The 23,792-nt window shown below is 40.8% G+C and overlaps 1 pseudogene; it reads left to right on the top strand.

Moving 5' to 3' along the window:
* Positions 1-20,345: 20,345 nt before the first annotated feature.
* Positions 20,346-23,149, top strand: LOC144823351 (phospholipase DDHD1 pseudogene; annotated as a pseudogene).
* The last annotated feature ends 643 nt before the right edge of the window (positions 23,150-23,792 follow it).

Genomic DNA, 23,792 nt, shown 5'->3' on the forward strand with positions numbered 1-23,792 from the left:
GTGTGTGAGTAACTCCATGGATGAGTGGCAGAGTGTGACTGTCTGTATAGGTGTATGAGTGCATATGATAGTGTTGTAAAGATGAGTGATTGTATGTATGAATGATTGTATGGGTGAATGAGTGAATGTGTGTGTAGACGTAGGAATCAGTGAGTGGGTATGTAGTAACTAGTATTGGTGTGTCAATGGTTTCAAAAATTATACTCTGTATTTAACACTGGGTGTAACAGAGGTTATATTAAAGTGTGAGGAGATGCATTGTATTGTCACATTAATGATATCATCATTGATGTGACCATTGATGTCAAATGAGATATCATCAGTGATGTCATTTGAGATGTCATCAGTGATGTCATCAGTGATGTCACTGACCATGTCATGAATGATGTAATATGTGACATCATCAGCAGTGGATTACGGGTGCGCGATATATAGTTAGTGCAACTAACTATATATGGAATTTCAATGGTTTTGTGTGAGTAAAATAAGGTTTTTTAAATGCTAATTCCTAACTATATATGGTCTATAACCTATGGTTTTTTCAGTGAATTTTCAAGGTTTTGTAAATGCTAATTCCTAACTATATATGGTCTATAACCTATGGTTTTTTCAGTGAATTTCATTGGTTTTTTAACAGCTAATATCTGTAGCTGTAAAATGTATTCTTCTTTAAATCCAAAAATATATTTTATATGTTTATGAATAATTTTTTTTTTTAAATATTTTTTTTTCTTCGTTCCCGCTTCGCGAATCGGGAAGCTTCCCGTTAGCTGACCTTGATGCCGCGAAATAGACCGCGAGCCGGTAAACGTTTCTTTACCGCAACTGCCGCGTTAGAAAACAACATCGTGACGCCTCCCGTCCGCATGACGTTTCGCGTTGTCGCGTGATACGTCATATGACGTGCTACGTTAGCGAACTCGTACGCTTACCGAGTCGCAAAGCACAGGTTTCTGGAAGCAAACCGGGAGGCCCTGCAAAGCGCGTAACGTAAACACAGCAGGTCATGTGACTTGGTAATAACACTTTTCATTGGTTCATTTCACTTTCGGTTTCCTAATGATGTAAGACTAGGTCATATGATCTAAAATGAACACTTTTCATTGGTTGAGAACTATTTTTTTTCCCAAATGGTGAAAATCCCTCCTTCTTTCCTCACTCTGACTTTCATCATTGTGAGAGAAAGACCCTTTGTTACCAGTGAGCAATGGCTTCTTTACTAGCTTCAGCTGGTGCTTCCCCACCACCTCCACCACATCCAAGGAAGAGTGGACCACCTGCTAAAGTTATAATTCAGCAAGAAGAGGAAGAAGAGGAACAGGACGACCTAGATAATCTCCCTATTATGGCCAGAAGATCTGTTGTACCGGAAGTAACGGGACCAGAGGGCAGGGAGATGGTGCCAAATATACAAACGAGATTTCGTGAAGTAAAACAAGTCTGCGTACATTGCAGTGGAATCATTTGCTACGCAGAAAGTAGCATCACTCTGATCAACAGAGCTATTAACAATCATGCTCATGTTTGTCCGAAACTCACCAAACAATAAATTATTTTTTTTGTTTTCTTCCTCCTGTTGAGCCCTTTACAATGAATCGTTTTCGTTGCCCCCTCCGAAAAAAAAACAAAAAAAATATAAAACTGTTCAGAAAAATTCAAAAAAAGTAAAAAAAATTTTCAGAAAAATAATAAAAAAAATATAAAACAACAAAAACAATTTAAAAAAAAGTTCTTTTCAGAACTACCTCCCCGTTATAAAAAAATTGGTACAATATTTGCAACTGTGCCAACCTCTATTTCTCTTAGTTCGCTTCCCAGTTCGCTCCCCGGTACGCGAACCGGAAGCGAACCAAAAAAATGTTTTTATAAAAAAGAACAGTAAGTATAAGGGAAGGAAACAGACAGTTATGTTAAAAGAAAGACAGCTATAGGGGAGTAAACTAGAGATACTATTACCCGTAATCCACTGCTGATGATGTCACATATTACATCATTCATGACATGCTCAGTGACATCATCAGCAGAGGATTGCGGGTAACAGTATCCCTAGTTTATTCCCTATAGCTGTGTTTCTTTTAACATAACTGTCTGTTTCCTTCCCTTATACTTACTGTTCTTTTAAAAAAAAATTTTTTAGATCTGTCAGAAACAGTGAAAGTAATGAAATATAAAAGACTACGTAGAATATGAGCACTGTATGCAACAACTTTGACACTGACAGAAGCCTCACCTTCTCCATGCCTCCTACACAGTTCTACATGTACATCATAAATGCAAACAGAACAGAATTAATTATACATGTTAAATGGTTTATTTTTGCTGTTCTCAGAATGTATCAAATTTCACTAAAACAGTGACTTGAAGGTATTCATCATATAACAGCGGGGAAAAAAAAACACAATCAAAATGATTGTGTTTAAAAAACCCATACATTACAAATCAGAATTCAGAACTCCTTAAAGTTAACTTACTTTCCATGACGGCCAAGGATGTCCTATGAACAGCTTACACTCTGTTGTGCTGTTATTACTTTCAACCCGCCACTTTCTGAAAGAAAACCTCCATCGTTTTCAAAAACATGTTACATACAATAAATGACTTCTCGCTCTCTACCACACGATTCCACAAGGCCAAATCGTGTCAGAGCCATGTATAACTCTTGGATTTCTTGTAAGCCAATCCCGTCTTTTCGCATTTCCGCAACTTTCAGAATTAAAATGTTGAAGATCATTTACACAATCCTGGACTAGTAATATCTTCCCCTTCTTGCTCAATCATGTTCTACATTTCCTATCACACTGATACTGCTTACTATGAAGCAGACTTACACTACCTTTATGACTAGTACAATTATTTAATTCTCTACATCACTTTTAATCACAAAGCAATGTAAAACAGTAGACAGCATTGCAGACTTACATTCCCTCTACTCCATGTTTTGATTCGCTGCTTCAATTAGCTTATAAAAAGAAATCGTTTTTCTGAACTCATTCAAAGTGCAGTTATTTTTCCATGACGTCCAGTCTTATGGTTAGAAGTTATGTCTCTGTACTACACTTATCCTCAAGGCCAAATAGTGTAGGAGCCATAAGAACTTCTTGAAATTCCTCAGAGCACATCCCGAGATTCTTTCCCTAAAATTTTGGTTTTAAAAACACCAGGTAAGAGTTTTTAAGGTCATATGGCAATTTTTTTTTGAAAATTAAAACAGAATCATTGCAGAATGACCAGCCATTTCTACACTTTAAATAAGCTGTATAATGTCCTGATGTTATTGAAGGACCATCATGATATATAATTGCTACAGTTACAAAAGTCCTTCCTGATATTGACAACTGTGAAGCCACAAAATTTTTAATTAAAGTTGTCAATTTTGTTCCATCAGGCCTACATCGTTGGAACATTAAAATGACATACTGGCCATATGTTCGTATAAATAAAGTGGACATCATTTCAGATTTACATTGGCTACACTCCATGTTGTGATCAGCTGCTTTTACTAGCTTATTAAAAGAGACTGATTTACTGTCTGGCAAAGTTAAATATATAAATCTTTCTGAGTCTACACTAGTAGTAGCTGATACCCTACAGTTCTCGCAGTCATGCTGCCATTGATAAGAAAGCCCAAACAGGTGATCTACATCTACACCTTCATCATGCAATACATCAAGCATATACATTAAAAACTCCTGACAATCTTGCTGACTATTTTGAGAGAATTGTGTTTGGCCTGAACATCTGTCTAACAGATTTCGAATTTCAGACACACTTTCTATGTTTGTTCTATCAGTGCTACATTTCTCTAACACAGAATTTAACAAACTGCAAAATCTTTGATCCGAATTGACCACAATCTGTTCTTTTAAAGTTTCTAGAGAAAAGACAACATTAACCACTACATTAGCATAGCAGTTGACACCAGAACTGTTTTCAAATTGAAAACCAACAACATCTTCAACAGAATCCTTTTTGTTTCTGCTTATAATTTCAGGTTCATCAACTTTTCGTCTTTTTGCTACAACCTCCCCAGTATTGGTCACATTTCTTCGTTTCCGGCCTACCACACGTTTCTCAAACAAAGGATACTGAGGCAAATGTGGCGCATACTCTCTTCTCAACCTATTGTATTCCTTAACACAATCTAGATCCGCACAAATGTTTGTGACATCACACTCAATCAAGTACAATCCCGATAAAGTCCTAACTCGTGACAATGCCACATATGCCATACCCTCCTTGAACACAGAACTGCCAATATTCACCAATGCACAGTCTACACTTAAACCTTGCAATTTATGGATTGTCACCGCATATGCCAAGCAAACAGGAAACTGCTTACGACGAACATATAAGTCTTTTACAAGCAAAAATCTAGCAGAACAACGAGCAATTAGCTGTACTTCCTCAATGCCATCAAATTTAATTTTTAAAAATTCAATTCCATCTCTATTTCTGTATTTCACAAAATCAACAACATTACCCATTGATCCATTTACCAGACCTCTTTCAACATGTAAATTCCTTCTTAAAATTATACGGCAGTTCAAGCACACATTCAGAGTCTTTTCAAAACCCGCAGTTTTAGATATACTCTTCTCTAATGAATCCAATTTTGTTTTCAGATTCTCAGACAAAATAATTGTTGATCCCATATGCTCTACTCTGTCAATAGCTTCCAATTTCACAATCTCTTGCTTTTCTAAATGCAACATTTTGTTGTTGAATTTGGCACATTCTGCAAGAGTTGGCATCAAACATATTCCAGATTTTTTCTCAGTAACTTTCTGAAAAATATTCTCAGGCACAACATCTTCGTCTGGATATAAATTTGTCAGTAATCGTGCATGTAAAGCTTCTTTCCCATGCTCGGTCACTTTTCCAATTCTAACATCTTGTAGAATAGTCTTGTAAACTTCATCCTTTGCCTGACGCATATTTTCATGCAGTTCAGCATAATTGAAGTTTAACCATATATTGACGTTGCCAATACTCCCTAAGCACTTCCTGGTATCTTCATGCGTGAGCATTTTGAACACAGGTTGCCCTTTCACTGGTGTCAGCTGCAGAAGATCTCCAAAAACAATGATGTGTTTGCCACCAAATAACACATCATACTCTGTTTTGAGAACTTCTTGCATTCTCAAATGCACAAAGGCAAGCATAACATTGGAAACCATGCTTACTTCGTCAATGATAAGAAGTTTCATTTTCCTCAAGACTCTTGAAACTTCAAAACAAGCATCTCCAGATAGCTTGTGATATTCTAATTTGTTGTCATGCTCCACTGGCAGCATCAGTAAACGATGTAAAGTAATCCCTTTAATGTTATGTGCTGCCAGTCCAGTTGGAGCGGTGACAACACAAGACAGCGATGACTCTGTCCTTTCCTGCAAATAACATGAAATTGCTTTAATAAGGAAACTTTTTCCAGTTCCCGCTTCTCCACTCACGTACAGTCGGACAGGCTTCAACGACGTACATGAGCACTCTTTCTTATCATGACTTAATCCATGATCAATTTGCATGGTAAGTTCGTCATATATTTTCCTCTGCTCAACGTTGAGTTGTCTTTCCAACTCTTCTAAGTTAACCGCATCCTCCTGAGCATGTGCCATGGCTCTTTCCACTTCATTCATAGCAGTGGCAGCTTCATTTTCGATAAGAGGTCCTCCTAGTGGATCCTGACTCAATGAAGCAGAACTCTGACTGTCCTGAGAACTGTCTCTGGCAATCTCGGCTGCAATCGTTGCTTCCTGCTCAATTTCCACATTCAACATTTCTACATATTTGGGAAAAGCAGGACATTCTATGGTCTCCTTGGCAGCATTGAAAGAGTCTTCGTAACAGAGGAAATCTCCAAGCAGTTCCTCTTCTGCACGCCAAGGCTTAAAAAGTTGCAAAAGTGCTAAATAGAAAAACTCCTTTTTTTCAGGAGATTCGCCACTCAATTTTCGATGGTTTATCAAGTGGCATTTTCTTTGCTTGACCAGACATCCCTCACTTCCTATTACAGCATACACTCCTTTCTCAGTATCTTCTTTGATGTTCCTCTTGAATATGTAATTTTGCAGAACCTCATACAGACAAACATTCTCGAGGTGACTGCTTCGATTTGGATAATATGTATCCAACATGTTGCTCTTCAAAATGTCGGTACTGTTTGGCTCCTTTTCCGCCAAATACTCAATTTCCCGCACAGGTTTCAGAACTCGATTACGCGTTGCAGCAAGACCAACACTCGCCCAAACGATACTCCTGGACTTGGCATAGAGACTTGCTGAAGACAACCGGTCAGAACATTCGTAAGCTCCGATTTCTCGATGCGACAACATCTTCAGACTAAAACTGTACAACTTCTTGCTGAGGCTCTTTTCATGGGAAATGTCCTCCCACATATCCTTCAATTCTGTCTTCTCTTTTTTGGTGATGTAAGATGTCACATACCTAGCCACAGCCATACAGTTATCAGCCACAAACTGTATATCCATGTTAGCATTCCACATGGACAAAATCACCGGGTTGTAGTCGTTGATGTACTTAGACTCTTCGTTCCTCTTCAAATTGTATGTGTTTTTAGGTGATTTCTTCATCACATTATGTTGCAGCGAAGACATCAAACTGTTCACTCTTCCTTTAGAAATCACCGATCGTGGAAAGCCGAAACGACATTTGGTGTAGAACTTGTCTTTGTTCCGGAATTTACGACGACAGTACTTTCCACATCGATGGCTTTGGAAACGTAGAACTTTTTCTCTTAGGCTTTTTTTCTCCTTTGCGTTTGGAACAGCACACGTAGAATACTGTTCTATGAAACTCATCACTGAGTCGTCTGCATCCGTTCCAAATTTAGGTGCATCCTTGATCCACAGCAACATATGTATATGAGGAGCACCTCTTGCTTGGTACTCCTTCCTCCAGAAGAAATCCAACACCTCTCCAAGAGGTGGATTCTTCTTATTCATGATGAAAGACATCATACCTTCAAATCTATGATTGAAGTACCTACATACATTGACTGGATCAAAAGAGCACAGTTCTCCGGGTGTCTTGAATTCGATGTTTTCTACGTAAGCATTTGCCTCTCGTAGAAATTCAAGTAAGTCTTCCCAGCCATACTCAGCACAGCTCAAAGTGAGGAACCATGTGGGAGTTCCTAAGTTCCTCAGCATACATTTTAAATCACCATGACGACGGTACCAGTACTCATTAGTACCACGCTGACACGCCATGAGATTAATCAGGTGAGAATCCAAAATGCTGTCTTGGACATTGACTTTATCCATAAAGTCACTTGCCGAGATGTTTTGCATGTGTATACCACTTTTCAAGATGTGGTTCACTGCATATGACAGTCCAGACAGATCGCTTTCAAACAGGAGATGAAACAAATAAGGAATGCATTGTCGAAACCTAGGATCTCCTGCATACAATCGCAAAGTCCGGTATTCAGAAGCAGGAATTTGATGAGGTCGCTCATCATATCTTCCTCCCTGACCTGTTGGAAAAAGCTGTGGGAAACACCGAGCTTCCAAACTTTCCTCCCAAACACTAATGGGACTCCCTTTCGCTTGTTTCATTTGAAACAACTCAATAGCATTCCCCATGACTTCCTTGGAATGCAAAGGATGAACACTATAATGTTCATATATTTCTTCACTAGTACAGGGTTCTACTTTCTCAATTTGACCAGCACACAAATCGCTATCCTCTTCCTCACTTACTTCCTCTTCTGCAACATATACATTTTTATAGTATTTATTATATTTTTTCAAATACAATGTTGCCCTTTTGACTTTCCTAACATCTACTAAATCTTGCCATATTTTCTTATTCTTTGTCGGAACCCCATTAACTAAGATAACCAGAGGTTCCTCTTCCACTTTTTCTACTCCAATTGTGTTAATGTTTTTCTTCAAATCTAGAGGCAAATAAACAACTCTTCCCTTTAATCCTCTCTGTAAATCTGATGGAGGCAATTTCCCTGTCTTTGGCTCCATTCTTACAATAGCCTGAAAGGGATGGATACTTTGAATCAAAATAGATTCATAAGTATTTAAATCCTTCAATTCAGAAGGAATTTCAACCAATTCCAGATTATTATGAACTGCTCTAGCAGGCATCTGGTTTTGATTTAATTTGTTACAACAATAAGTACACACACGTTGATCCAATCCCAAATCAAAACAATTTTCTACCATCAAGTATGTTGTAAAATCCTTCCATTCACTATTATTTTCCCTTTCACTTTTTCCATATAAATCCACTAACTTAGTCTGATTCTTATAATAAGTGCGTCGACAACACACACAAGTGAAATTTGGCCTCTCACTTGATTTCACCTCAAACGTCGCAATTTCCCTCTGGAAATTATCTGTACTGGAAACCTGTACACTATCTTCCACATTACTCTCTTCTTCTTGGTCAATTTCAACATTCTCCTCTTTACTTCCAAAGTAACAAAACTCAATTTCTTCACATATATTTTTCACATCTATTTCAGAACCATGCAAAAGAGCAGCGCATAATTGTTTTAGCATAATTGCTGGACTCTTAGCATAATACAACATTCTAACTAATTTCCTCACTTTATTATGATGCACTGCTAGCATCCTGAAATGATGAAAAACACTCTGGCATACTCTCCTGGAAAGACAAGCCAGTGAATGACCATGCAAACCTATCACTTCTCTCACTCTGCAAGGATCTAATTCTTGCAACAACTTCATTTTCTGCTTCAAACTTTTCTTACTAAATGACCGTATAAAATCACAAAGCAAATTGATGGAATCCTGTCGTACACTGCAAATACTACTACACTTCCAGGTGTACACAGGACCCTTAGGACGTCTCCCTAAAACCTCATTACCTAACACCTCTTCTATCTCTGTTCTCACAAGTTTTTCTTTTTCAACTGGACAACCATCTTTCACTTCATAAGCTCGACCACTGGTGTCAACTGCATGCACCAAATCATTATCCTGGAAATAACTCTCCTCATTAAAAAATGCCTCAGAGCTTGAACTATGCATCCATTCTCCAGAAAAAACTTCACAAAAATTACTACGATTAACTATTCTCTTCCATCTACTATTTCTTTTGAAATCATAAATTACCTTGTTTAGCTTCCTAATTCTATTGATTGTCAAAATAAATAACTTACGTTTAATTTCAAAGGCCTGATCAATAACTTTCTCAACTATTTTTTTTCTCTTATAAAAAACCACTTTCTGCTGACCTTTCTTAATATTTTTTAACAAATTCCCAATTATCCTGTTGCGGAACATTCGTTTACGAATATCCCTAAACTGTTGTTTCCTTCTACTTTCATGCATAGAGTTATCTCTTACTCTAGCAGTAACATTTCTCATTGGCCTTTCCTTACCATTTGAATTCGGTCTCCTTTTCTGGAGTGAAACATTTTCTGTAGTAATATTTTTTTTACTACACATATTTCTTATGACTGTTTTTCGACTCTTACCCGGTGCTTTCTTGGTGACTTGACAAATCTTTTTGTTAGAGGACTGCTGCAATATTCCATGCTCCTGCTGTCTTTGACGTTTTCCAGCCTTTCTTACTCTTTCTTTGCTAGGCATCCTAAAATCTTGAAATAATGTGCAGTTGAATCTGTGGTAAAATATAATAAAAAATGTTATTAACCACTATTACCCAACAGTAAATTAATAACAGTCATCAAAAACTTAACACACTACTTAAGTATATAATATACTGAAGCCTATCTTCAATTTTTCACTGAACAGGACTCATCTCTTCTTAACCTTGGATAAACCTCACCTACTCTGTGTCCCCTGCACATAATTAAATGTAAAGGGGCAGATTTATATTAACTAGCACATCCCCAGGGATGCACCAGTTAACGTGCACCGCTGCTCTGCCACCCACGGTGTGCCGCATTTACAATCAGATAGGACAAAGCTACATCAAAACCCTGCGCCTGCTTGAAGCAGGCATAGATCTTGACGCAGGTAGGCTGAAAGCTAAAGCAACAACTAAGTGTCGTGTGCAGAAGTTACAAAAAAGGAAAAATGGCGTTTAAACCAGTAATGAGACCATGCTAACGTAATACAGAGTAAAAATATCCAGGATCTACATCAGTTTGGGGTTCACGAACCTGGCAGGTACAAGGCACTGAGGCTTTCCACCGTGCATGTCTCATCCCAAAACATATGTTGTTTGTGAATGAAACAATTTCCCAGACCAAATGCTTTGGATTGGCTACTTCTAAAAAATTAAACACCCCTACTATCCCGGAGTTAGAGGAATACGATGGTTGGAGTAATTTTACTCGTTGTCTATTAAAGATTTACAGGCCCTACTCCGTAATTCTTCCTTTAACATTTCCAGTATAAATCCAAAAGGTTGACTGCTTTGGCAACGTGCCTTATCCACGGTTTAATAACGCTGCCTTTTGCTTTATATAAGTTTTCAAATTGTATGAAATATATACCAATAGGTCGTTATTAACCTTTAGGTAGTGGTTTTCTTCATCAAGTCTGGTCGCTTCCATACACATACAGATTTTCAAAGATGATCAAGAACTTTATCTGAATGGAGAGGAATGCACTGAGACGCCAGATCATTCACTAATGTGTAGGCACAGACAGTTACACGGTTCATGCAACAAACACCGACCAAATATGGCTTGCGTGTTGCAAGGCACGCCAGTTCCTGCTATCATCCCCACGTTCAAGTTCTTGGAAAATGGTAGTTATTTGATGCTCAATAATGAAGATTGTTCTGGGTTAATTAAAAGTATTCATTTTATCGTAACAGTAAATGAACGGGTTATTTGCTGCAGAAATGTTCTATTTCCTCCCACACATGAACATAGGGAGTTTTCAATCTGGCCACAAATACCAACCTTGGGAGCACATTTCAACAGCATGGCAAGAATAAGAGCTCTTTTGTCTCAGAGAGAGGTGGCCTTGAGTTCGGCCCGTGAAACTTTCGTGCTTCACATAGCGAACACCCGTACAGAGGTGCAGACCCTTTTAAATACAGATTCGACTTTGCATTTCAGCAAGATTACCCATTCATTTCCATGCAGCAGGAGGCCCATAGGAATGAAGGTGCAATTTGCGATTAGCAATTACCTCATCGCAAATTACGAATTTTTCCGACGGTGCAGGGGTATCTCAAGAACACCCTGCTGCACCCCTGAAAAAAAAATTTGGGGTCATATGGCGCACATAAATTTTGAAAACATTCCTTTACCTCAAAAACGATTTTCAACTCATAATTTGAAAACACTGCACATGGGGAAATGACTTAAAATGTCCTTAAGACACATAAAAGCATTTTTTGATTGCCTTTGCAGCATGTTTCAGTCACCTTTAACATGCCTATGTAACGGAAACATTCAAAATCTAAATTTGCCATGCACAGGTGGGAGCATATTTACAAGCAATTTGCTCCACAGACAAACTTCTTACATTGAAATGGGAAAGACTCTCAATTACCTTATAAAGAAGCAGACACCATTATGTCCTTCTCATCAATATTAAAACCATTGCTTTTTCTCAAAAACGATTTACAAGTCATAATTTGAAAACACTCCACAGCTCCTATGCACATAAAAGCCCTGTCAGTACTAATACTTCACATTTTCTCCAATTACAATTTCTCAAACAAACAAAATCTATTTGTGAAACACTTGAGACAAAGCAACATTTGAAAAACACAACTTTCTTCATAATTTTCTCCTTAAAGCACACTATTTTCTATCTAAATTAAAGACATTTTTTCTCACCTTAGCAAGTACTTTGAGTTTCAAAACAGTCTCAGAAACACACCAATTTGTCTTCAGCAGAGCAAAAGGTATGCACTCCAGAGTCTGCAGCTATCAAAAGCACAGAAATGCTGTAATTCCTCACACAGATCTCTCATGTCACCCAATCAAAACTCTTCCCTCACTTTTTTTCAAAGCAAAACCCTTCCCCCCTCTGCCCCCTCTCTGCTTTTTCTGCATAGCAACCACCTCTTGCAAGACCTCTCACACAACAATGTTGCAATTGAACTCTGAACTCTCAGTGCACCTGCATATCCAAAGCATTCTTTCATTTAATGATTTTTTCTTCGCCACTCAAAATACATCTTTCAACGAACTCATCCATGCACACTAACTTTCTGTTTTCAGCAATCAAAATCCACCAATCACTCTTACTGCTTCATTAACACAGAAACTCCTCAGTTTTTTTCATTTTACACTCTCATTTTTTCAACTGCCATTTCATTGCCACACTTCATCTGACTGCAGGAGAACCTTCTCTCGCCATGTTTTCTGTCTGGATTGTTGGACATAGCTACATCTATTGGGCTCAAAGGTACGCTGAAAACAGGAATTTACCTAACCTCAATTTACAAGATGTGGAAATTAAGTGGTTTGGCCACAGAGGATTAAAATGTCACCAATTGATACCATTGGTGAAAACCTTTATGCATTTGCCAAAACCTGACCTGTTAATTGTGCACTGTGGAGGTAATGATTTGGGCACTTTGACTGGGGTAGGTCTGGAAATGCTTTTAAAGGACACCTTTGAGCAATTGATGGCACTTTTTCCTCAGACTGCCTTGGTATATTCAAATATATGCCAAAGACAGAAATGGAGGTGGTCGAACCAATTTTGTCCACAAATTGAGAAATCGAGGAAGCATGTAAACAAATCTGTTTCAGCTTACATGAGAGACCATGGAATGGGCTCCCTGTACAACAATAACTTGCGTTACTACATGCAAGATATCTACAGAGGAGATGGAGTTCACTTCTCAGATGAGGGCAACAGAGTTTTCACTCTGAATTTAAGAATGTGCATTGGTACCTACTTATAAGTACCTAAATGTACCATAAACCCAAAAGCTCTTCTCAGAGCTACCCTACATCTGATCACTCACAATTATTATTGTACTCTAACTTTTTTCACTAATTTTCAAGAAAGTACGCTCCCCAGAACGCTTCCCGGTTCGCGAACTAAAAAAACGGTATATATTTTTTTGCCCTGCGAGAACCTTTCAAAGCCTCCACATCAAACCTAGGGGGTCAGGGACGATCTACTATGCCCCCTTATGGTCATTTGCCCCTTCGCTTTGGCCTCCTCTTGTCTCTCGATCCTACCGAGAGACAAGATGGCGGCCGCTACGGACTGTTTGGAATGTTTACAGACGCCGAAAAACCAATCAGCTTCGCAAACCTCCGTAACGCGAAAAGTACGCGAAGCGGAGCGCTGTTACAGATATATATCTTTTTTTGAACGTTAATTTCTCAAAATCCACTGGAGCACATATATTGAGACCTAGCAAAGGCACATCGGGCTACCAGTCCCTACAATTTTGCCAAGTTTCGTGCAAATCCATTCAGCCGTTCGATTATTATTATTATTTTTTTTTTTGCCCCGCGGGGCCCTTTTAAAACCTCCACATCAAACCTAGGGGGTCAGCGAGGATCTACTATTCCCCCTTATGGTCATTTGCCCCTTCGCTTTCGCCTCCTCTTGTCTCTCGATCCTACCGAGAGACAAGATGGCGGCCGCTACGGACTGTTTGGAATGTTGACAGACGCCGGAGAACCAATCAGCTTCGCTTCACAAAGCTCCGTTGCGCGAAAAGTCCGCGAACCAGACCGCTGCCTGGTCCGCGCTTACAGATATATATCTTTTTTTAAACGTTAATTTCTCAAAATCCACTGGAGCACATATATTGAGACCTACAAAAGGCACATCGGGCTACCAGTCCCTACAATTTTGCCAAGTTTCGTGCAAATCCATTCAGCCGTTCGGGCTAAAAGTGAGGCCAACCGCCCTATGGAAATTAACATGGGAAAAACGCGTTTTGGGACCCCCCTTTTTTCTCGGCCCCCCCTTGACGAACCCCCCCCAAATTTTCAAAGGCTGCTCAGAAACAAAATGTGCCATTTTCCTGAAAATTTCAGCCAATTCCGTCCACAAACGGCAAAGTTATTAGACATAGAATTTTCAAAAAACCCATAGAGAAAAAATCCTAACTATATATACCTACTGGCGACCGCCAGTAGGTAATATATATATATATATATATCTCCAAAGAAACCTCCCTCGAAAAGAAGAAGCGGAGGCCTGAGGGGAACAGGTAGGAGATTCTTTAATTACTTAAAACAGCTCCAGTGGCGGCAATGCATTTCGGCTCTCGCCTTCCTCAGCGCCCAACACCAGAATGGAAACTTTTGCTGTGAACTTCCCTGCTTCCTCTGTAAAAGCTGTCGTGGATTCGCTCCTACCCCTGTCTAATACAGTTCACCTGTTGTAGCTCGTCCATGATTCTGCAAACTACAACTCCCAGGATGCCATATGCTGTCAGCAACTCGGGTCGGTGAAGAGATGCGGGGAGCATAGGTGTTTTGAAAAACGATGTTTTGCGGAACCCATGGAACAGGAAATGAAGCAACACCAAACTGTCCCAAGCTCTTGCAGTCTCTCCTCCGGTCCCCTCGTACCGCCACAGCCACCAGAAACAGAAGTTCAGTATGCAGGGGCTAACATGCGGTTGCAGATTGCCCATATATATATATATATAGATGTATGAAGCAATGAAGCATGAAGCATAAGGAAAACTCTTGCATTCATAATATAAATGAATTGAACAAGGATGGTGAAGTGAAGGAGATGCAAGGAAGTACATGGAGGTGAGGGTGCCGAAGAGGAAAGAGAAGAGATGTGAGATGTGCAGAAGGAGGATTCCGTAATGATGTTGGGAGGATAAGGGGCTGCAGAAGACAGTGGTGTGAACAGGAGTGATTGAGACTCCTAGGACCACTACCCCTTCCACAGACCTCAGTAAAGTTCCAGTCACGGTCTCATATATTCACAATTGAAACATGTTCAACTCTAATTATTCACAACAAAATCATTATTACTCATTTATCTTATTCACCTAAAAAGTATTGGCAAAGCAAAGAGAGCTGCTTGATTTAGACCTATGTCTGCTGAGTTTGATAACAGGATTTTTACGCAAAATATATAACTGTATTGACATAACGTGAATGACATGTAGTTAAAATTAAAACATGTTGTCTAGAAATCTGTGCTCATGTGAACATCCACCAAATGCCAGCCTCAAATTCAAAAAGGTTGTTGTTGCTTGAAACCATATTTTTCAGCACGCTGTCATCTCTCTGTCCTTTTCTTCACTGTACACTCAGCAAACAATTAACTATTCAGTAAATACTGGTTTGAAACATGATATTTCTTTCTCAAGCACATGATGCTTTATTTTCAAGCTTCATACATGCTGTGTTAGTGAAATTAATTTCCCAGAACCCTCATCTATTGGTGTGACTGTATTGTGTGATTTTGTTTCTGAAACTTGTGTAATGAATCATGTACCACTCATTGGATCTCTGAAGGGCACCACAGATGAAAACTGTGTTAGGTGACTCTGTGGGATTACGCTAAATAACGTGATTTCAAACTCTTTTGTTGTTTCCTCAATATGACTGGATGGAATTTTGTGACCTTTGTGTAGTGTCTTTGCTATTATACATGCTAGGACCCTCGTGGCTCTGAGGGTACTCTGAACCGAAATACGCAATCTGCTGGGAGGTGGTAAGGTGTGGTTTTGAAAGCTTTTATGCATTGCATGTAGAGACTGATCGTATGTGCAAGATTAAACACATCTGCTGCAGAGCTCCGTGTGTGGCATTTTCATTTGTATGCTCCCGGGCTGGGAAAGACGCTACAACTGCCGATTAGGATAGGATGAGTGTTCTGAGGAAATGAGTCTGCTCTCCCTGAGAGTTTACAAAGGTACAGCAAATTGCTTGTGCATGCCACATGAGCCCCAAATCGAAGCAAAAGTGCCTGTGGTTGGCATCTGTGGAATCAAAGCCCTGATAAAGTCCATACACAGCCATTGAAGAAGCTGAAAGTCCTGTAGAGAAGCACATTCGTAAAGCCCACCAGAACCTGCTGGTAAGACTGAAAGAAGCAACACTGTGCCCTGCCATAACACAGAGCCACTATCCATACGAAGCACATGCTAAAGGCAGTGACAAGCAGCTAATAAAAACAGAACTGTACTGACCGGCACAAGCAAGTAAAGTGCTATACAACCCCAAAACTGAAAAAGACGACCAGGCCCAAGCAATGGGGGAGGTTGCGGGGAGAGGTTGCTGGTCCTGCTCTGCATGAAGAATGCTGTCTGAATAACATGTGCTCTCAATGGCTACAGAAGAGAGCACAAAGTACAATGTGGCTACATTCTGGAATCCACCACCATCGTTTGACATAGTGAAGAAACAGAACATCGGAGCCAGGTTGGCTGCATGGATTGAAACGTTTGATGATATCATAGATGCTCTAGAAGAAGACAATAAGAAAATATTAACATATTTGAAAACAATTGGCAGTGATGGAGTGAAAGAAGTGCTAAAGCAAGACTTCCAAGCTGAAGCAATATCATACCAAAAGATAAAATTAGCTTTGGAAGCCAAGATCAATCTGATGCCGAATGTCCACTATGAATGGTACATCTTCAACCAAGCACGAAGACAGACTGGTGAATGGATGAGTTTGTTGAGAGAACTGATTCACTTCTCAAACACTGTAATTTCTGTGACTTTAAGATAAAGAAGCCATCCAGCTCAGTCATTGCTGTCTTTCAGATTACTTCAGAACAAGCATGTGGAGAGAAACAGCATGTTGCGAGAGACACTCAGTTTAGAGAAAATTCTAATGGCTGTAAGGGTAGAAGAATGAGAAGATTGAAAATCTGCTGAAATGAAACAAGAACAACACATAATGAATCAGAGTTGATCATGAAAAGCACACATAAGCACAAAATAGATAAACACAAGTCGATCTCTTAGAAGAAGAAAAAGGTATGCGTTCAAGGTAAATGTCCTGCCATAGAACTGACATGCAGAGGCTGAGGGAGAGAAAACCACTTTATAACAGTCTTCAGAGCAAAAGAGAAAACAGGTGAGTTACAGAAAGGAGAGAAAATGGACGCCAGGTGGTTCCAGAAGCATTATCGCCAATCCCACAAGGTCAAAAGGTAACATCAGTTATGACAAGTAGAAACCAAGCACAGTCGATCATCGTCAAGTTCATCACATAAAGGCTATTCAAAGTCATTACCAGGGGCTAGCGAAGAAGACATATGTGCGTTCATTATATCAACTAAGGAGCAACATGAACTTTTAGGATTAGCTGCTTGCAAACAAGATCAAAAGTCAAAGAAAATTACCAAATGAAACATTAAAATTTGATTTGACACTCCTAAAATTACATTACAGGTGAATGGTTGTCCCATAACCTTAATTGTCGCCCCATAACCTTGATTATGTACCGTGATGCATCGATTAACATCATGGCAGTAGAAAAGTTTAACAGCCTATCTCCTGTACCATACCTTACTCTATCAAATATGTAGGTATACACATGGGCTGCTTCTAAACCATAACAGAGTCAAAGGACTTCTCCCATTTTGACCTGAAGAAAGGTTACCATCAACTCAAGCCGGAAGAGTACTGTAGGTACATTACTACTTTTTCGATTGTGGATTTGTTCAGATACAAAAGACTGAGTACAGTGATGGCATACTGGTATTTGGGACAACACAAATGAGGCATGACAGGGCTTTCACAAAAGCCTGACAATTACTAGCTGATGCAGGTCTCACTCTGAATGCAGCAAAGTGTGATTTTCACAAAACAAAACTATAATTCTTTGGACACATATTAACTGACGGGTATTGAATCCTGACCGACATAAGGTGCAAGCACTGTCATCTACTAGTCCTCCACAAGATGTAACTGTGCTGCAATCCTTTTTAGGCATGGCCAGTAATTGCAAAAAGTACATTTGTGACATTTTTACAGTGAGTGCCGTATTGAAAGACTAAAAGCGGAATGTCCCATTCCAGTGGTCCCTTGAATGCAACCAAAGTGTCAAAGAAATAAAAAATGGAATTGAGAATGTAACTGAAATAGCCTATTTTGACCATAGGTTACATACTGAGATCACAGTAGATGTGAGCCCAGTGGGGTTGAGGGCTATTCTTGCTCAACACAAGGGGAATCCAAATTCCCAGAGGCACATTATGTCTTTTTCCAGGAGAAGCTTTTCTGAAACAGAACATTCCTATTCTCAGACAGAGAAGGAGAGATTGGCTGTAGTGTTGGCCTGAGAACATTTCCATGTGCTTTTATAAGGGAAACATTTCAATATCATCACAGATCACCGGGTGGTGTCCACTATCTTTGGAAACCTGACACCTAAGATGCCCCCTTGAATCAATGCCTGCAGCTTTCCCCATTGAATAGATTATTGCTACAACCAGCGAAGATAAGTAAATTCTTGTCCTTGAAGACCTCAGTACAACGTAATCTTGGACGAAAAGTATTCAACCCTTTGCTGATGATATTGAATTTCAAAATATACTGGATGAGCTACCATCACCCAAGGGGGTATCATACTGAGAGGCTCGAGAAACCCCATATCTGGAAGCCTAAGACAGCAAGTCATTGAGCTGGTCCATGAAGGAAAACGTGTCATTGCAGCCATAAAAAGAGCCCTAGGAGAATGAGTGTGGTTCCCCCACATAAATGAACGAGTTGAGAAAGACCTAAAAGCGGTCCATCTTTGTGACTGTTTATCCCCCAAGAGGATGCAGCATCCATTGACATTGTCTGACTTTCCTGTACCAGCCTTGAATACAGTTGTAGTTGATTTATTTGGGTCTCTAGGAAATGGACATCATCTCATGCGTTTTCCCTTGGTGGAAGACTTATCATCGACAATCCATGACAAAGTCATCGAGCAGCTTCATGACATATTTGCAGCACTGGGCATCCCCGCTATTCTCAAATATAATAATGACCTGTTTTTCAATAGCAAAGACTTACTGGAGTTTCTTGTTCGACTCAATGTCAAGCATCAAAACAATACAATTCTCTGTACCCTCTGTTCCTGTACGGAATGAAATGCACAGCAATGTGCATTTTGGTCCACGCAGAAACGGGCTGTGGAGCTCCCCCAGCAATGCCTTTCTAAGATTCTTCAGGAGCCTTAGAAAGGCACTGCCCTGGGACTGCTGCCACAGGAACAACCAACCTGTATTTTAGTCAGAATACGGCAGGTGGACTGACCACTTGTGGTTTGATGTTGTTGGAGCGGGCGCTGGCGTGGTGGCCCCCTCCAACACGGCCAAACTCTTAATCAGGCCCTTAGACTTAATGCGTCTGAAACACAATCTTTTAGATGAAGTTCTTGATGCAAACAGAGACGTTTTAAGGTATGGGCAAAGTGTGCTCTGGCCCAGGGCCCCAGCCTTTCAGAGGGGCCCCTAATATAGATAGCTCTGTTCGGCAGAGTCTTGCCTTGATGACCTTGAATACAAATTCTTAAACAGGTGGCTTTAAACACAGTTTTCAAATTAATTCATTTTTGATGTGGGTGATGTGTGAGAATCTATTACAACCATTTTGCAAACATGTGTGTTTTTGTTTTTTGCAACAGGATCTTATATGAGAAATGGGAGGATGTCACTGTGATTATTTGCAGTAGTATTAGTGAGCTTCTACTGTATTACAATATTGAAAACATACACCACTACCCCTGAATATCAACTATAAACACATTTTGAATTTGAATCAGATTGTCTGTGCGCTGTTTGTGATCTAGACAGAGTACACGAAAGAGCTGAAACTGGATCATACATTCAAAGCTGATCTGCACAGGAGCCCCAAAATACGTTTGGCCCAGGTCCCTTAAAATCCAGAAGATGTCTCTGGATGTGAAGTCAATTTCCGAAACCGAAGTCGGATTTTGGTCATTCACCCATTTTGGATAAAGGGCAGTTAATCTTGAAGAAACAGTGTTCAATCCTTAATACCCATACACCTGTGTGGCTTGGAAGTCATATTTCACGTAAAGCCAGTAGGAAACAGTGCCAGGCCAAAAACCAGGTGACCTTAGAGCTAGCAAACCTAGCTCAGAGAAGGGCAGGCCGCCCAGCCATGAGCCTTTGGACCATTTTCGTATTAATAACTACGAGCACTTTGAACTGAGTAAAAATATCTATCATAATCCGTCTCACAGTTCTGAAACAGGTGATATTGCATGTGGTAGCTGCGGACGGCGCACTGCGATATAAGCATTTATCTCAGTTGACAGTGTTTTTTTAGCACATGCTGTTTCCTTCAAGGGGGGTTGTGTACGTGACAATGGGGGTAGCATGGCGACCCGCCAGCTGACCCACGGCCTCGCCCTCAAGGCTGGAGACAGGCGGGTGAACCACATGGGGCATCTGCCCGCCGGCCCGGCCCCCGTCCACAGGCACCGAATCCGTCTACAAGGATGAGTTCCCGCGAGAGCGATAACACCGACGGGTACAGTGACATGTATTCAGAGCCCTTTGAAACCGACAGCCTCTTGGAGTATAGATCCAACTTCTCCGGCTACGAGGAGAGTGACGACGTGGAGCTAGAAGGAGAGACGGTCGTGCCTCTCGACCCGCGGAAGCCGTCGAAAGAGCGCGCCAAGTCTGAGCCGCAACAACCAGGGAGCCACGAGGCTGGCGCGCACCCAGTCCAGCCGAGCCACTCACCAGGCCCCCCCGGCCCTCCAGCAGGGACGGAAAGCAGCAGCAGTAACCTTTCGGAAGAGGAAAACTCCTCGCTTCTTTACCAGATAGTGACGGACCTGGGACCCGAAGAGGTACGGTGGTTCTACGAAGAAAACAAGACTTGGAAGCCGTTTATCGGTTACGACTCCCTGCGCATCGAGTTTAACTTCAGGCGCCTCTCGAGCACGCGCCTGAAGCGGGGCCCAGACGCATTGCCGGAGGAGGGGGTGGAGCCGGTGCCCGTGAGAGCCGGCCTGTATGAGGTGGACTTGACGGAGGGTGGCTGCTATCCCTTGTACTGGGAGGAGCACGAAAAGACCTCCATCATGCGAGGCCAGTGGTTCGTGGATGGGACGTGGCAGCCGCTGTCCCAGGATGTGAGTAACCTGATCGAGCAGGAACACTTGAAAATTTTCAGGGGGCAGCGCCTGTGGCACACCTTCGAGCAGAAGCTCAGCCCTGCCACTGACAGCAAATATCCGATGCACACACTGACGCTGCATCGCAGCCACATTGACTGGCACAACGTGTACGAGGTATACCTCTACAGCGACGCTACCACCTCCAAAATTGCCAGGAAAGTCACGCAGAAGTTGGGCTTTTCAACCAGCGGCACGAGACTTCACCGAGGATACGTGGAAGAATCCAGCCTGGAAGATAAGCCACCGCGGACGACTCACATTGTCTTTGTGGTGCATGGCATCGGACAAAAGATAGACCAGGGGAGCATTATCAGAAACACAAGCATGCTGAGAGACATGGCGAGGAAAATTGAGGAAAAACATTTCTACAACAACACAACCAGTCACGTTGAGTTCCTGCCCGTGGAGTGGAGGACAAAGCTGGCACTGGACGGAGATACGGTCAGCTCTATAACACCGCAACGGTTATCTCGCATCAGGAACCTGCTGAATAGCAGTGCGATGGACATCATGTACTACACCAGCCCCCTCTACAGAGATGAACTAGTGAAAGGTCTTCAGTCAGAGCTTAATCGTCTATACTCTCTCTTTTGCGCCCAGAATCCAGATTTCAGTGAAAAAGGGGGCAAGGTTTCCATTGTGTCACACTCACTAGGATGTGTTATTTCTTATGACATAATGACTGGTTGGAACCCAGTGAGAATGTGTGAGCAGTTCCTTCTAATGGATGACGGTGGAAGTGAAGAAAACTGGGGCTCAGACGAAGAAAGAAATCTGATTCAAGAGCTTTACGCCGCCAAAGAGCACATAAAACAATTGCAGCAAAGATTGGTTGGACTTAAATCGACGTTGAAAACTCATCACTTAAAATTTAAGGTTGAACATTTCTTCTGCTTGGGATCGCCATTGGCTGTCTTTTTAGCATTGCGGGGAATAAGACCAGGAAATGGTGGCAGTCAAGAGCATATTCTTCCCAAAAACATTTGTAACCGCGTGTTCAACATTTTTTACCCTACTGATCCTGTAGCATACAGACTGGAGCCTTTGATATTGAAGAACTACACTGTCATTTCGCCTGTTCAGATTCACTTGTATCATACCGCAAATCCAATCCCGTATAGGTTTATGAAGCCATGCTATGCTAAACCATATAAAGAAGCTTATACAGTATCTACAGTCTCCGACAGTGGAGGCAGACCAAGCCAGCTCTTGTTACCTACAATACCCAAGCAGCCCTTGAACAAACCTGCTGCAAACTTTGGCACACAAGGAGCTAAGCGCATGGGAAGGGGTATTGGACGAGCATTCGCAGATGTAGCACCTACTTTGCAGACGCCTGATACATCAAATAATCGACCAGAACAGGAAGAAGCAAATGCTTTTATGTTTGGATTTACGGAAGGTGCACAGAACCTCCCGACACCCATTACTGACTTTCTAGACCCCCCACTGGAGTTGGAGCACAGGATTGATTTTGAACTCCGGGAAGGTCTTGTAGAAAGTAGTTATGTTTCAGCAATAACATCACACACTGCATATTGGTCATCCATGGATGTCGTGCTCTTCCTCTTAACGTTTTTGTATGCGGAGGACTGTGCAGATGAGGAGTTTGAGAAATCAAACAATGCAGCCAAATTATATAGGAATGCACCACCATTTTAATACTTTGCCCTTTTTCTTACATGCTGATTATCCACCCTGTGTCTTTTATAATATTAATTTGAATTATTGAGTAGACGTACAGTGCTCTATGTCAGTGTTGACTTGACAACGAGTGGCTACAGTTCTAAAGTTCAAATCAGTAACAAAGTGGCAGTTGAGTGTGGTGGTATATCTAATGTTCTTTCCAATTAGGTAGTAATATTCCTGTGACCTCATTAAAAAAGCACAACTGACATACATATAAAGCACACATATTTCTCATGTGCACCTCCCCCAAATATATTTGTACTCTATAGCTCATTCTTCATGTGTAATGCAAATAAATACTGTAAGCCAGTCCATTTCATTAAAAAAATGGTGTTCAGGGAACACAAGAAGTTGTTAGTCAATCTTGTTAAAATCTTCTATATATATGGCACATCCAACACGTTATCAAATTCACCCACTTTTTCAAGGCATTTATTTCAACTAATACTCGTACTCTGTCATGTGTGTCCACAGGTGGTTAGATAAGCATTTAGACAGAAGTAAGAATTTCAAAACCGCGTGCAGAAGAATTGCCTCACTCTTTCTGCCCACCCAATGCAGCAAAAAGAAGGAAGGGGATTCGGGTGATTGCTGTTCCTGATGTCCCCTCAAACGCATCATTCCAGGGTTTAGGACACAGTTAGGCAGCTTCCTAATAGTGCTGGTATGAAATTGCAACTTTTTATACTATACATAGAATGGGATGTAGCACCCCCCAAGGAGTATCACTCTTTCACCTCATGCTGATTCCTATCTGGTGTATCATTTCACCTTTCAAGACGTTCTTTCAATTTCGGTTGGAAAGCATGGGGGACTATTTTACATCTTAAAAGTAGACTCAATCATCATGCTGTTCTTTGCTTAAGTTTGTTATCTAGTAAATGTAATATAGGCTGAAAGCAATCTTGTTTTGCTATTCCCCCCCCCCCAACATTAATGAAGCCAAATAAGCAGGCTTTCATGTGTTAAACACCATTTGAACATGCAATATATGTAAACAACATTCGTTATCGCATGTACTAACTTGTATTGGCACATTAAACTCAAACTTCTTTATTTTACCAAGGC

Source organism: Lissotriton helveticus, chromosome 3_1, assembly GCF_964261635.1.
Source record: "Lissotriton helveticus chromosome 3_1, aLisHel1.1, whole genome shotgun sequence".
Taxonomy (NCBI): Eukaryota; Metazoa; Chordata; class Amphibia; order Caudata; family Salamandridae; genus Lissotriton; species Lissotriton helveticus.